This window comes from Artibeus jamaicensis, unplaced genomic scaffold, assembly GCF_021234435.1.
Source record: "Artibeus jamaicensis isolate MK-2021 breed Jamaican fruit bat unplaced genomic scaffold, CSHL_Jam_final contig_700, whole genome shotgun sequence".
NCBI classification, from domain to species: Eukaryota; Metazoa; Chordata; class Mammalia; order Chiroptera; family Phyllostomidae; genus Artibeus; species Artibeus jamaicensis.
Genome location: NW_026521930.1, coordinates 9,903,144 through 9,918,091, shown reverse-complemented (window position 1 = coordinate 9,918,091; position 14,948 = coordinate 9,903,144). Strand labels below are relative to the sequence as shown.

Below are 14,948 nucleotides of genomic sequence, written 5' to 3'. Positions count from 1 at the left end.
TCCACCCCTCCTACTCCAGTCAGACTGGGATGGAGGGAGTGGGTGAGGGTTTGGGTCCTCACAGCCTGGGCATCCAGAAAGGGGCTTGGAGAAGCCTGGGAGGTGACTCCCTTTACTTTGGGGGGTCCTCACCCCACCTCAGATCTTTTGGCTGTGGTTGGTATGGGCTGGGGTCCGTGGGTCCCTTCCTCCCTGCCACCAGGACAGGCAGGTGCATCTGGGTGAGCATGGTGTTCTCTCCTGTGGGCTGTGTATGCTGCAGGCCTGGAAACCCCAGCACACCCCGCCCTTAGGGCCCTTGTAACAAGCTGGAGACAGGGGAGGCCTCGGGACCTGGACCCACCCACCTAACTGGCCCCAAAGTACTTTCCTAGCGTGAGTCTTCATTCTAGAGAAGACCCAGAAAATGCCAGCTTGCACGTCCTCCTCCTTACCATCCGGTGCGCGTTGCTTCCTATCCTCCTTTGAGGTGGCTCCTCTGCCCAGGGCTAGGCCATCCTCCCTGTGGTTCCACGTGGGACCTGTCCCCCCAGCCAGATCCAGAAGCCCTTCCATGCTTTAGATGGTCCCTTCCAGGAGGGGGCCAGGCCACGAATGCAAAAGGGGCTTAAGTGATAAGCAGAAATCGAGCGAGCCTTTAAGTAAAGGTATTGGTCAGGGAGGCAAGGTTCTGGGAGATCTTTATTTGCTCTCCATGGGTGTGAAGGATTCACTAAAGAATGCATGGACCACAGTGTAACAGGATGAGGCTACAGGGAGGAACGGCTTGGGGGGATAACAATGAGAAGGGTGAAGGGAGGCTGTACAGGGAGTTGGCTCCCCTGCTGGAAGCTGCGCTGTTCCCAGCCCCGGTGACACCGGAGCTTGGTTCTTCTGCTCCATTTAGGCAGGAGGGGAGACATCCTGCCCCAGGCTCAGTTGCCTCCCACAGCCACACCACTCAGTCCTCAACTGAAGCTTCGAGGGGGGCCCTCCACAGATATCTGGGCTCAGTCTATGAGTAGCTCAGTTCTCCGGGACTCTGTCCAGGGCAGATTCTAGACACCTTGCTCCCCTGGAGTCCTCCTTCTTGAACCCAGAAGCCATGCCCAGGCAGCAAGTCAGGGTGATTGGAAGACTCCCCTCTTTACTCCCTGTGTCTCAGTGACGCTGTCCTCTGTTGCCTTCTGTCCAGTGTTTGAAAACCACTGTTTTTGCTTTGTAGGGTTTGCCTCATTTTTCACTTTGTTGCAGGTAAATGGGTAAATCCAGTCCCTGTTACTCTATCTTGGCCTGAAGTGGAGAGTGTCACGTCAGAGGGAAAGAAACGAAAAACAGGGCAGGGCAGCATAGACAGCTTAGGATTGGCTACTCTGAGTCATCCCAGTGACCTTGGGGTGCAGCAGCGGTCCTTAGTTGTCTGGTGCCTGGGTGGGGCAGGGAAATCCTGGCGCAGTGCAGAGCATGGGCTCTGGGAGATATAAGCTAACACCTGTGGCTAATAGTTTGGCTCTCTGATTAATGGATGTTGAATAGACAGAGAGCAAATCCAAAAAACAAGAGTTAGAACACCAGCTTCTGGTCCTCCCACAGCAAAAGCTGTTCTCTTCAGAGCCTTGGTCCCTTAAGCTGTGAATCACAGCCCCCCCCACCCCCCCGGGGGATTTGTCTCAGACACGAGCTGGGCTCTGGTACAGTCTGGGTTCTAGGCTGCTGGGGCCCTGTGCTGGGCATCTGTCCATAGTCCGGCCCAATGGTTGGGTGCAGCAGCCCTTTCATGGGTCATAGGCTTGGGGAGACTCTCTGATCTGCTCCCAGGGCAGCGGTGGTGAGTCCAGGGGTCTGTGGGACAAGCTTGGGGCAGTCTGGGCTAGGCAAGCTGACCTGGGAAGAAGAGGTTTGAACAGAACCCCAGGTGGGTGAGAGGCTGGGTACGGGGTGGCTCCCAGAGGCTGGTCATCCTGTTGGGGTCCAGAGGCAGGGCCCACACTCTGGACTAGGTTACCAGGGCTGCATCTCCAGATAGGCTGAGGGAAGAGGCTGGTTGCAAACATCCTGAAGGCCTGGTTGGCTGGAGATTCTTTCTATGGCGGCCACCATAGTGACCCAAAGGACAGCAGGCCATGGCAGCTGAGAAGTCCCTCCAGGTGTGCATGCACAGCAGCTTCAGGCAATGTCCTTGTCCCTGAGCCCTGCTGCCCAGGACATTCATCTCCCTCTTTCAGAAACAATGAGTCACCCAGAATGAGCACTGCTCATGCTTCGGGGACCTGAGACCAGAGGCCAGGGCCCTGCTTTGGCTCAGAGCCAAATCTCTGGCTTGGAGACCAAGGAATTCCTTTCATTCTGCTTAATCTGAGCCACATTGCACACACTTTTTCCCTGGAAGAGCCATACGAAAAGTCAGTCAACCAAGACAGTTAATGCAAAACTGTTGCCAGGAGGATTTCATAGAACAGGATTCTGATTAAGGGGGAAATGGGAACTGCACTGGGCTTTAGAGAACAATCAGGAATCTTGTTCTCCCTGTCTCTCTGATCCCAGCCCTCCCTGATGGCCACAAGCGCTGGGGAAGAGTTCCCAGCCTGACAGCTGCCCACAGGTCAGATCTTATCACTCCCTTACTTTTCCACGAGAGAGGACCGGATATCCGATGGAAAGCCAGCCTGGAGATAAGTGCTTTGACTGCCGCAAGGATAGCCCGTCTCCTACAGGAACGGGCTGTGCAATAGGGAAGCTCCTCTGCCAAACATGCCAGTTTTTCTGGAGAATCATCTGGAAACTGTCTGGCTCCTGGTTTCTCTGTCGGGACTCTGGTTGGGGAGCTTCCTCAGGAAGGCGTTGTGCAGGGGGTCTAGTGCTTCCATCACTGGTGGGTCCTGTCGGGGTGCAGAAAGGGGAAACACGCACAGGCTAGGAAGAGCTTTGCTGGTGGTGCAGAACTGCAGGCATGGCCCAGGAGAGCGAGAAGAAACAAGCCCAGGATTCCTTTGTGCTCAGGGAGTTCACCACCTCATGGTATGCCCAGAAAGAGCCTGGGAGTTTGTGGAGGTAGAAAGAATGGTAAAGGAGGAAAGGAGGCAGGTACGAGTTGTAATAGTGACAGCTAGCATTTTCTGGGCACAGAAGGATTTATTTAGAGTACTTAGCACAGTTCTGGCTTCGGGCAAATGCTCAGTCAATGTTACTTTATTTATTAGGTAGCTATGTTATTATTCCCATTCAGCGGATGAGTAAACCGAGGCTAAGAAGGGCCCTGTGTTACCAGGAGCTGGCAGAGCACACACACCCAGGCTTGTCTGCCCAGGGCTCAGACACTCAGCACCTGTGCTGCGATGGGAGGGTGCTCAAGTGGCCGCCAGCTCAGGCCAGAAGGAGGAAGTGGTTCCTTGGGGTTGGCCCTCGGGTAGATGGGTATGACAGGCAGAATTTCGAGATGGCCCTCAAGATTTTTCATCCTTGGTGTGCATGTCCTGCAAGAGCCTCTCTCCTGGAGTGTGAATTTGATGGATGTCACTCTTGTGATTCAGTTGCTAATCAGCGGACTTTGAGTTTGTCATAAGGGAGAGAGAGCATCCTGGGTGGGCCAGGTCTGATCAGGTGGGCTCTTCAAAGGGGGTCTAAGTTTACTGGGTGCAGGGGTGATGAGATGTTGTGGAACTAGATGGAGTGGTGGCACAACATCATGAATGTATTAAATGCCACTGAATTGTTCAATTTTAAAGTGGTTAATTTTATGCTATGTGAATTTCATCTCAATAAAAACAAATATAAAGGGAGTGTCTTAGCATGGACTGCTATGACAAATACCACAGACTGGATGACTTAAACAATAAGCATTGGCCCTGGCTGGTGTGGCTCAGTAGATTGAGTGCGGGCCTCTGAGCCAAAGTGTCGCCAGTTCATTTCCCAGTCAAGGCACGTGCCTGGGTTGCAGGCCAGGTCCCCAGTGAGGGGTGCACAAGAGGGAACCACACACTGATGTTTCTCTCCCTCTCTTTCTCCCTCCCTTCCCTACTCCCTACAAACAAATAAACAAACAAACAAACAAACAAACAAATATTGGTTTGTCATAATTCTGGAGGCTAAAAGTCCAAGATCAAGGTGCTGGCACATCTGGTGTCCGGTGGGGTCTGCTTCCTGGCTCACAGATGGCTGTTTTCTCATCGAGTCCTCACGTGGGCAGACAGCAGACACAGGAAGCAAGCTCCCAAGTCTCACACATTCTCGAGGCTCCACCCGCAAGACCTAGTCACCTCCCAAAGGCTCTGCTTCCTAATACCTTCAGCTGGGGACAGTGAGGATTTCAACACAGGGGACACAAACGTTCAGTTCGTAACAGGGAGTCTACAAGGCAGAGACGGAACAAGTCAGAGAGACTTGGTGGCCAGGTGGGAAGGAACCAGAGCCTGCCTGTGAGAGCTGAGTGGTCCTGACCAACAGCGAGCAAGAAAACAGGGACTTCAGTCTTACAAATGCAACAACTGCGTGAACCTGGGAGGGGCCTCTGGACCTCAGATGTTGTGAGGCCCTGAGCTATGCTGTGCCTAACTCCTGACTCACAAAAGCTGTGATGAAATAAATGGGTGCTGTTTGAAGTTGCTGAATTGGTGGCCATTTGTTATGCAGAACAGCAAACTAATACAGCAGGGTGGGCCAGCCAGTAAGAACCTTCTGGAAGTGAGGGGCAGGGCTCAGACAAGGTTCATGCCACCTTCACTCTCTAGATGGTGAGATGTGGAGAAAAATCCAGAAGCTACAAATGGTGATTTGGTTTATACAAGGGGTTTCCACCCATGGGCCCGTGTGGGTGGGCGGCTCTTTCAGGGCACCTACCCCACCACGCCTCCTCAGAATTACTGGGAAGGCTGGCGCCACTCCGGACGAGACCCTGTGGGTGCGGTCTGGTTCTCATTAAGTATCATAAGCTCAGAATTAATTCTTGCCAGCAACAAATGTTTTGTCCTTGTCCTGTTGTAAACACAAACGCTTTCAGATGCAAGTCCCGGGGCCGTGGGGGAGATGTGCGTGGTCCTTCAGAAGCCCACAGTCCACATGGCAGAGTCAGTGGCCTGAAAGACAGCATGGGGGAGGGGGGAATGCCAAATCTGATGACAGTGCCACTGCTCCTTTCTGTGGTAACACCAAGTCAGAGCTGGCAAACCACGGTGAGAATGGCCTATGTCCTCATTCAAGCACCGATTAGGAGAAGTTCTGTAAGGGTGCCTGCTGTCACCAGGAACTTTTCTGGGGACTTTTCTAGTTCTGGCATGATTGAGGCAGGACTCACTGAGCTCCTTCCCTCTGCGAGGGACCTGCTCACAGCCCCGCCTGTGAATAGAGATGGAAACCTGGGCTGGAACTCGGACCTGTCACAGGAGCCTCCTGCCCCAGTAGGCAGGTGTTGAGGCCATGGCAGCTTACCCTCCAAAGGGGTCTGTGGTGGATTAAGTAGTGTCCCCCCAAATTTATGTCCACCCAGAACCTGTGACTGGCCTTGTTTGGAAATAGGGTCTTTGTAGATGCAATGAGTTGAGGATTTTGAGATGAGAGCATCCTGGCGCACGATGGGTCCTAAATCCAATGACTGGTGTCTTTCTCAGAGGAAGTGAGGACACAGACACGTGGAGCAGAGGCCGCACACGATGATGGAGACAGGAACTGGAGTGATGCCAGCAGACTCCAGGGATTGCTGGTGAGGCCGGAAGCTGGAGGAGGCAGAAAGAGACCTTACAGTCTCCAGAGCGAGCCTAGCCTGTGATATCTTGGTTTCATGCTCTGGCCTCCAGAACTGTGAGAAAAGAAATCTTTTTTTTTTTCCACAGTGCACCTTTATTTTTGCATTCAGTGGTGCAGTTAAATTTTTTAAAATTTCTTTTTAGAGAGAGGGGAAGGAAGGGAGAAAGAGAGAGAGAAACATCAATGTGAGAGAGAAACATTGACCAGTTGCCTCTTGTATGTGCCCCGACTGGAAACCAAACCTGCACCCCTGGCATGTGCTCCGACTGGGAACTGAAGGAGCGAACTTTCCCTTTGCAGGGTGATGCCCGACCAACTAGGCCATACAGGTCAGGGCTAAATCTTATCTTTTTGTAAAGATTTTATTAATTTATTTTTAGAGAGAAGGAGAGAAACATCAATGCGTGGTTGCCTCTCATGTGCCCCCTACTGGGACCTGGCCCACAACCCAGGCGTGTGCCCTGATTGGGAATCGAACCAGCAACCCCTTTTTTCACAGGTTGGCACACAATACACTGAGCCATACCAGCCAGGGCTGCTTTTTTTGGGGGGAGCCACTCAGTTTGTGGTTCTTTGTTATAGCAGCTCCAGAAAACTAGCGCAGGGTTGGAGAAAAAGAGCTGATGCTTGCCTTCCTCTGTGTGGCTCCTGGAAGCAGGCCAGCCCCAGGTTGGGGCACGGCAGGGCCTCAGTAACCACGAGTGTCCTAAATGTGGGAGAGGGGCATGGGGTTCCCTCTGAGGGCAGTTGACAACCTGAAGTAGCTTGTTGGCATTGCAAGAAGGAGCTTTATCGTCATTTTCTATTGCTGCCTTAACAAATCACCACAAACCCAGTGTCTTAAAGCAACACAAAAGTGTTACCTACAGTGCTGAAAGCCAGAGTGCAGCATGGGTCTCATCAGGATAAAATCACGGTGCTGGCAGCGCAGCACCCCTTCTGCAGCATCCAGGGGCGAATCTGTTTCCTGCTCAGACTGTCGGCAAAATTCAGTTCCTTGTCGTTGTAGGACTGAGGTCCCCATTTTCCTGCTGGCTGTCTGCTGAGGGCCATTGCTTCAGGAGGCTGCCTGCATTCCTTGGCTCCAGGTCCCTTCCTCCATTATCAAAGCCAGAAACAATGAGTGAGTCCTCCTTATGCTTCAGATCTCACTGACTGTTCTTATGCTGTCATATTTCTTCGGACTGTACTGGGAAAAGCTCTCCATTTATGAAGATGCTTGTGATGACACTGGGCCCACCTGGATAATCCTGGATAATCTCCCATCTCAAAATTCTTAACTTAGAGCCCCTTTGCCACATAAGGTACATACTTACAGGTTCTAGGAATCAGGATGTGGACATCTTGTGAGGGGGCATGATTTTGCCAAAGCAATGACCCAGGACCTGCTTTTGCTTGTGGGCTCTGAGGCACAGGCTGGTGTCTGGGGGAAATAGTGCCCCATCAGCACCCCTGGCTGGCCCTGTTTCTACCTACTAGGCTTTCTCTATTTGGGACCTGGTCCCCAGCTGCTGCAGGTAAGGTGCCCCAGGTTTTCCAAGCCTGGCTACATAACGCATACCTGGGGATCTCAGGCCCCCTTCAGGCATTGAGATTCAGCATGTCCACAGATGGGGCCATGGGTTTCTCCCTAGCAAGCTGTTGGGTGGTCCTGATGCTGGGCTGGGGGCTGTTACCATGCCCACTCCTGTGCCCCCTGGCTGGCACAGAGAATTGAACTTCGTCTTCTCCTTAATGCCAAGTCAGGCTCCTCATCCACGGCTGCTTACCTGCAGCCCCTGTGCTGTGTGTCTTGTTCCCAGCAGAAGGCGAGGCCTCAAGGGAGCTGCAGCATCTCATTCTGTCTGCACTTGTGCCCTGGATATGGCTCCACAGATGCTGGCATGGTAGGTACCCTGTGGACCTGTGGACTGGGTTTTCCTCCTGTAAAGAGGGAAGAAAAGGCTGGTAGACCGGGAGCCAGACCTGGAGAATAAGACCCTAGGGGGCGGCTATAGGTTGGCCATGCAGTTGCTATAAGATGCCCCCTCTCTGTGGGCTCCATGGGCAGAGAATCTCAGATCAGCTCCCCTGGGCTGGACTTCCTCCCAAGGGCTGCTGATTCGAGTGGTCTCTCAAAAAAAAAAAAAAAGAGACCCTCATGGGGATGTTGGGAGCCTGGCTCTCTGTCTTGGTGTAACTGGCCTGACGTCATCCACGCCTTCCCCGAGAGTGTTCTGCTCACCCTCTCCTCCAGGGAAAGTCTCACTCCAGCCCCCAGGGCCAGGCTGGTTAGCCTCCTTCCATTCTGAACTCAGGGGAGAAAGCTGGCAAGGCCTACAATGTGATAACGTCACCGTGGCACTGACCAAGATGCAGGTTTACCGAATCCTTACCACATCCCATCACTCTGCAGGATGCACGACTTGTCTCTGCAGCTTCAAATGACTACGTGAGGAAATATGTAACCATATTTCCATTTTACAGATGAGAAAACTAAGGCTCTGAGGGGCTAAGTGACTTGATAAATGTCATGTCACTGAGAAAAGCCCTGGCCAGAAAGTCAGCCCAGATCTACCTGCCCCAGAGGCCAAATCCACGGCCTGTCAGGATGCTAATGGGGTGTGTGAGGCCCGGGGAGGCAGAGGGTGAAGGCAGGGGTCTTGATGACAAAAGTGTTCAGGAGGAGGTGGGATCTAGGCTTTTTGGAAGTCAGATGGCCAGTGCCCAGCCTCCAAAGAGGATCCTTTGGTCCTGGGAGGCCAGCCAGTGTGAGGGTGGGGGTCGGGTGGCTCTGGGCATGGCTGGCTGGCCCTCAGCCGGGACTCACCTGTGTCCCCTCCTGCATTTTCATCGTGAAACAACTTGTGTGTCTGTCCCCTGCCGTAGCTAAGGGATAACAGGACAACCCAAATGGCTCCAGAACCCCTTCTCCTCATACCAGAAAAAGAAAAATCAAAGCCACATCCTACTTCTGAGAGAGAATGACAGATGCAATTTCATAAAAAGCAGCAAGTCTTGCCAGGGACCAGATGCGAGTATTTATAATGCAACCCAGAGCCCCTCTGCCCTGACTCCACTTCCTCTGGGTCTCTATCAGGGCACCTCCTTCTCCTGGAGGAAGTGTGAAGTGCACGGACTGACCACACTTTCTACGTGTCAGGGCTGCTAATGTTGCCAGGGAGATTGAGTGTCTGTCTTCCCTGTGCACAAACTGTGCTAAGATGTCGTGCCCACCTCACGTGATGCTGAGGTCTTTCTGGTGCGGTTTTGCTCTCAAGGCCTCTGAACGCTCGCTTCTCCTTAGACACGGGATTTCTGCTCCAACCCTGCCAGGCGAGAGAGCCCTTGGAGAAAGCCAGTCAATAGAGCGGGGCAAGGCTGGCCCTCCCACTGATACTGGGCCGAGACCTTCTGCATTTCTGCAGCTCTGTGCAGAGAGTGGGTTGCATTTGTTTCCCAAATGGGTTGCACAGCCAGCATTGCTTCCCTTTGTCATCCTGTCTAGGAAAGAAGGGTAAAGGGTGAGGTCTGGGAATTTTGGCTCTGGGAAGCAAAGGGAAGGTGCCTTGATAGGTGCCTGGCCCATCAGACAGGACATGTTCATGTGACCCTAGAAACCTCCCCCCAAGCTTCTTCATCTATCTCTTGGACTGAGGGGGGCTTATTGGCTGTTTTCACAAGTAACTTTTATCTTAATCATTCCACAAGTGTGCTCCCAGCATGCACCAACATACCCAGCATCAGGCCAGGCTTTGGAGGGGCCTTGTGAACAGAGCAGAAGTGGTCCCTGCCTGGCAGAGCATTGCATCTTTTGGGGAGGGAGGGAGACAGAAAATAAATGAATAGTCATCTCAGGCACACACAATTTGATGAGTGCCAGGAAGGGGGAAGGCTTCAGGTGGGGGCTGTAGTAGGCTGCACAATGGTCCCCAAGGTTGTCCGGGTCCTAATCCCAGAACCTGTGAATATGTACTTTACAGGGTAAGAGGGGCTTTGCAGGTGGAATTCAGTTAAGAGGATGGGGAAATTGCGACTTTAAGAGGAGGAAATTATCCTGGATTGTTCCAGTGTAATCACAGCGTCCTTATGAAAGGGAGGCAGGACAGTCAATTCAGAGGCGCTATGAGAATGGAAGCAATGATCTGAGTGACGCAAAGTAGGGGACGCGAGCCAAGGGATGTGGGCAGGCACGGTGTTTTCCTGGCAGAGGGAATAGCATGTGCCAAGGTCCTGAGCTAAGACGGCTCTTGGGCTCTTAGAACTGCAGTTCTTAAAATTTTTGGTCTCAGGATCCCTTTTACACTCTTATGAATTCTTGAAGACCTCAAAGAGGTGGATTAAATCCAGGGCAGCTACATAATTTTCAGGGCCCAGTGTCAGATAAAAATTCAGGACCTCTTTTTCAAAAAGCAGGAAAAAATTGCTGGTAAAATACTAAAGTAGAAAGTTTTTTTCCTTTCCCCCACAATCTCTCTCTCTCTTTGTCTCTCTTTCTTTCTCTTGATTTGTTGTGGTGGTTTAATTTGTTATTCAATGTCATTCTAAGAAAGGAAAAATTAAAATATTAGCATGAATTTTACCATCCATCTTTATATTGTGTTGACAGTTCAAATACATATGTGAGAGCATTTCATTGCTAGGCAGAACCACTGAAATTACATAATTTGTATTTTCTTGTTGTTTCCAGGGGATTCCTTGAGTCCAGACCTCAAATGTAAGTCAGAGTCAGGAAGCTTGGAAAGAGGAAGAGAGGTGCAGACCTGGCTCCCAGGTCTGCACCTTAGCCCAGAGGCAGCACCCCTTGGGCTAAGGACCCTTGCGGGGTGATTGAGGATCCAAACAGGCGCCTGGAGGCCAGGTGACTCATGCATGCATGCATGCACACTCCAGCCCACGGAGTCCTCGCTGCAAACCCCAGGGTGGATGGGTCTTTCACCTGGCATGATGCTTTCATGATGTATCCATGTTATAGCATGTAACAGTGTTTAATTCCTTTTTATGGCTGAATAAAATCTGTTGTGTGGGAGGGCTGAATTGTGTTTACCCATTCATCAGGTGAAGGAACTGAGATTGCTTCTACTTTAAAAAATATTTTATTGATTATGCCATTACAGTTGTCCTATTCCCCCCTTCATTCCCCTTTACACTGCACACCCCTCCCCCCACCCCTCCCCCACCATTCCCCCCTTTAGTTTATGTCCATGTATCACAAGTTCTTTAGATTCTACATTTCCCATACTATTCTTGCTCTCCCCCCATCTATTTTCTACCTACCGTCTATGCTACTTATTCTCTGTATTTCCCCCCACTTCTCTTCCTCCCATTCCCCTGTTGCTAACCCTCCATGTGACCTTCATTTCTATGGTTCTGCTCCTGATCTAGCTGTCCTCTTAGTTTACTTTTGTTTTAGGTGTGATTTTTATTTATTTATTTGTTTGTTTGTTTATTTATTTATCTTTAGAGGGGAAGGAGAGAGGGAAAGAAACATCAATGCATGATTGCCTTTTGTGCGTCCCCTGCTGGGAACTGGCCTGCAGGGAACTAGCCTGCAACCCAGGCATGTGCCCTGACTGGGAATCAAACCGCGATCCTCTGGTTCCAGGCCTGTGCTCAATCCACTGAGCTACACCAGCCAGGGCCAAAGTGTGGTTGTTAATAACTGTGAGTTTGCTGTCCTTTCACTGTTCATATTTTTTATCTTCTTTTTCTTAGATAAGTCCCTTTAATATTTCATATAATAAGGGCTTGGCGATGATGAACTCCTTGAACTTGACCTTATATGAGATGCACTTTATCTGCCCTTCCATTCTAAATGAAAGCTTGCTGGATAGAGCAATCTTGGATGTAGGTCTTTGGATTTCATGACTTGGAATACTTCTTTCTAGCCCCTTCTTGCCTGTATGGTCTCTTTTGAGAAATCCACTGACAGTCTGATGGGAACTACTTTGTAGGTGACTGTCCCCTTATCTCTTGCTGCTTCTAGGATTCTCTCCTTCATTTTAATCTTGGCTAATGTAATGATGATGTGCCTTGGTGTGTTCCTTCTTGGGTCCACCTTCTTTGGGACTCACTGAGCTTCCTGGATTTCCTGGAAGTCTATTTCCTTTGCTAGATTGGGGAAGTTCTCCTTTATTATTTGTCCAAATAAGTTTTCCACTTGTTGCTCTTCCTCTTCCCCTTCTGGTACCCCTAGAATTCGGATGTTGGAGCGTTTAAAGATGTCCTGGAGGTTCCTAAGCCTCTCCTCATTTTTTTGAATTCTTGCTTCTTCATTCTTTTCTGTTTGGTCATTTTTTTTCTTCTTCTGGTTCACTCCATTGATTTGAATTCCAGTTTTCTTTCCATCATTATTGGTTTTCTGTGCATTTCCCTTCATTTCAATTAGTTTAGCCTTCATTTGTTCCTCTAATTTGTGACTAAAATCAACCATTTCTGTGAGCATCTTGATCACCAGTGTTTTGAACTGTGTATCTGATAGGTTGGCTATCTCTTGGTTGCTTAGAACTATTAGCTCTGGGGCTTTGAGCTGCTCCCTTTGAGCCATAATGTTTTGGTCTGTTTGCGCCTGTTAGGTGTGAGGGGCAGAGCCTTAGGTGTTCACTAGGGCGGGGCTACCCAGGTTGCTGGGTTGTGATGCTGTATGTGGTGGCGGGGTCAGAGAGGGGCAATGGCGTTTGTTCCACTCTCTCTTGGATTTCGGTCCCCTCTGCTGCTTCCCGCAAGCAAACCGGGCCCCCCTGGTGCCGACTCCCAGGTGTGTGGGCCTGTGCACCCTCCAGGACCCTGTGGGTCTCTTCAACAAACTCTCTGGGAGCCTCTACCAGCACCTCGACCCCAAAAGTCTTTCCAGTTGGTGCTTTCAGGCTATAATTCCCGTCGCTGGGGCCCTAGCCTGAGTGGTCTGTCTCACTGCTCGCTCCTTTGCTTGGTGTATCTGCGCGTGAATGTGTGACTGCGGCCAGCTAGCCGCCTTTTGCCCTCACTGGGTCTGCTCCTGGCAATCCCACACCTGGGATCCGACAACCTCACCTGCATTCTTGGGTCAGTCTGGTGATCTTTCTGGCCGACCTGCTCTGCCCCTGGCCCCGCCCCTCTTATCGGTCTGGCTGAAGTGTTCCTTGTTGTCAGACTTCCGTACAGTTCAATTTTCTGTGTTTTAGCTGCATTTTTGTTACTAAAACTTTGTTGTCTTTAAACTTGGTTGTGCGAGGAGGCACAATGTTTCCACCTACACCTCTATCTTGGCCAGAAGCCCTGCTTCTACTTTTTGACTATTATGGTGCTCTGAACAGTTGTGTACAAGTTTTTGTGTACATAATCATTTCCACTTTTCTGCATATATTCCTGGGAGTGGGATTGCTGAATCACATGGGAATTATGTTAAATCTTGAGAGGAACGGTCAGACTGTTTTCTGAAGCGGCTGTGCCGTTTTCCATCCCCACTGACGATGTACAGCGGTTCCACTCTCTCCACATTCCCACCAGCACTTGCCTTATCGGCACTTCGTTTAGAGCCCTTGCAGTGGGTGAAAGGTGGTACCGTAGTGTGGTTTTAATCTGCATTTCCTCCACCTTTTCTTGTGCTTATCGGTCATTTGTAAGTCTTCTTTGGAGAAATGTCTATTTAGATATTTTGCTTATTTTTAAAATAAATTTTCTGTTTTTAAAGAATTATAATTTTAAAATAAAGTCTAGATATGACTCTCTTACAAGATATCTGATTTATGAATATTTTCTCCCAGTCCATGGATTGTCTTTTCATTTTTAAAAAACAACAGTTGCCAGCTTCATTCCTCTGACTAGGTGATCCAGAGGTGATTTGAAGTTAACATTTAAATAGTTATTTCTTCAAGAATTCGGGTACCCCCATGGCCTTTACAAGCTGGTTGCAAATGATTTAATTCCCTTACTTATTAAAAACATTTCAGTTCTATCTGTGGGATGTGTTCATTGAAAAATACCTAGAAGGAGCCCTGGCTGGCGTAGCTCAGTGGATTGAGCTCGGGCCTGCGAACCAGAGTATCGTGGTTCGATTCCCATTCAGAGCACATGCCTGGGTTGCAGGCCAGTTCCCAGCAGGGGACAAATGAGAGGCAACCATACATTGATATTTCTCTCCCACTCTTTCTCCTTCCCTTCCCCTCTCTCGAAAAGTAAATAAATAAAACATTAAAAAATAAATAAAATCCTTTAAAAAAAAGAAAAATACCTAGAAGCAACAAGAAAACTCACTCTGCACAGATAAAGTAGTTACATGTTGATGTGCATGATGTGCACGCACACGCAGCCGGGGAGTTTTATCCTGCGTATGTGAGCCGATTCCAAATGGACTGCTTTGTAACTTGTTAGGTTTCACTTTATAATACGGAATGAACATATTTTCATGCATATGTGTGAAATGTCCCAATTGAAAAATAGACCCGGAGAATGGGTTAAAATGCAAAATCCAGTAAGATGCTGGTAGCAAGGAAACCACCTAAAACAAAATTCCACCTGATGATTAAAGTAAAATGAAGGTAAAAGCTACGTCAGAAAAATGCTAACAGAAGCAAAGCAGGGGCCATATTTTACTATCAGACCAGGCCCTCCAAAACAAAACAAAACAACCCCCCCCCCCCACAAGAATTCAAGGCCCAAAGTGCATGGGATGAGAATGGCCCTGTGAATGCCTTTGCGTCCGAGGCATCATCACAGACTGTTTCTTACTCTTCTCATTTCTTCCCTAAGCCTTTCCAACTCCTCTTAGCGTTTCTTCAGGATCCAAATACCTAATGGGAGGGCCCTCTTCACATCCCTGGACGGGCTGAGTCGGCCTGCTTCTCAGGTTTCCTCCTGCTCCCTGGCTTACACCTTTTCCGAAGGTCCACGATTTCCCTCTGCCCCCTGTGTTACATCTTCTGAAGGGTGGTTTTCCTGGGCCTTTGGCTTGTTCTGTGCTTTTCCTTCATTTGCTTCGTAAGACTTTTGCATGTTGAGTATTTTTCTATTTTTTCCTTTTAAAATAGATTAATCCTGCAGTGATCCAGGGAATTTTTCTCCTTCCCTCCCTTGATTTGTGTCAGGCCTGAAATACCAAGATTCCCACAAGGATCCGGGGCATGTTTCTCCTCCAGCGATAGAGGGATCTCACTTTCTTGATGGTGTCCTTCGAAGTACAAAGTTTTCTAACTTTGATAGTCTAATTTATGTTTTTTCTTCAGTTGCTTGTGCTTTTGGTGTCATGTCTAAAATAATCATGCCCTGCCTGG

At 49.7% G+C, this 14,948-nt stretch overlaps 1 pseudogene; it reads right to left on the bottom strand.

The window, feature by feature from the left end:
- Positions 1 to 14,326: 14,326 nt before the first annotated feature.
- LOC119058157 (transcription elongation factor A protein-like 8) lies at positions 14,327 to 14,670 on the bottom strand (annotated as a pseudogene).
- Between the last annotated feature and the right edge of the window lie 278 nt (positions 14,671 to 14,948).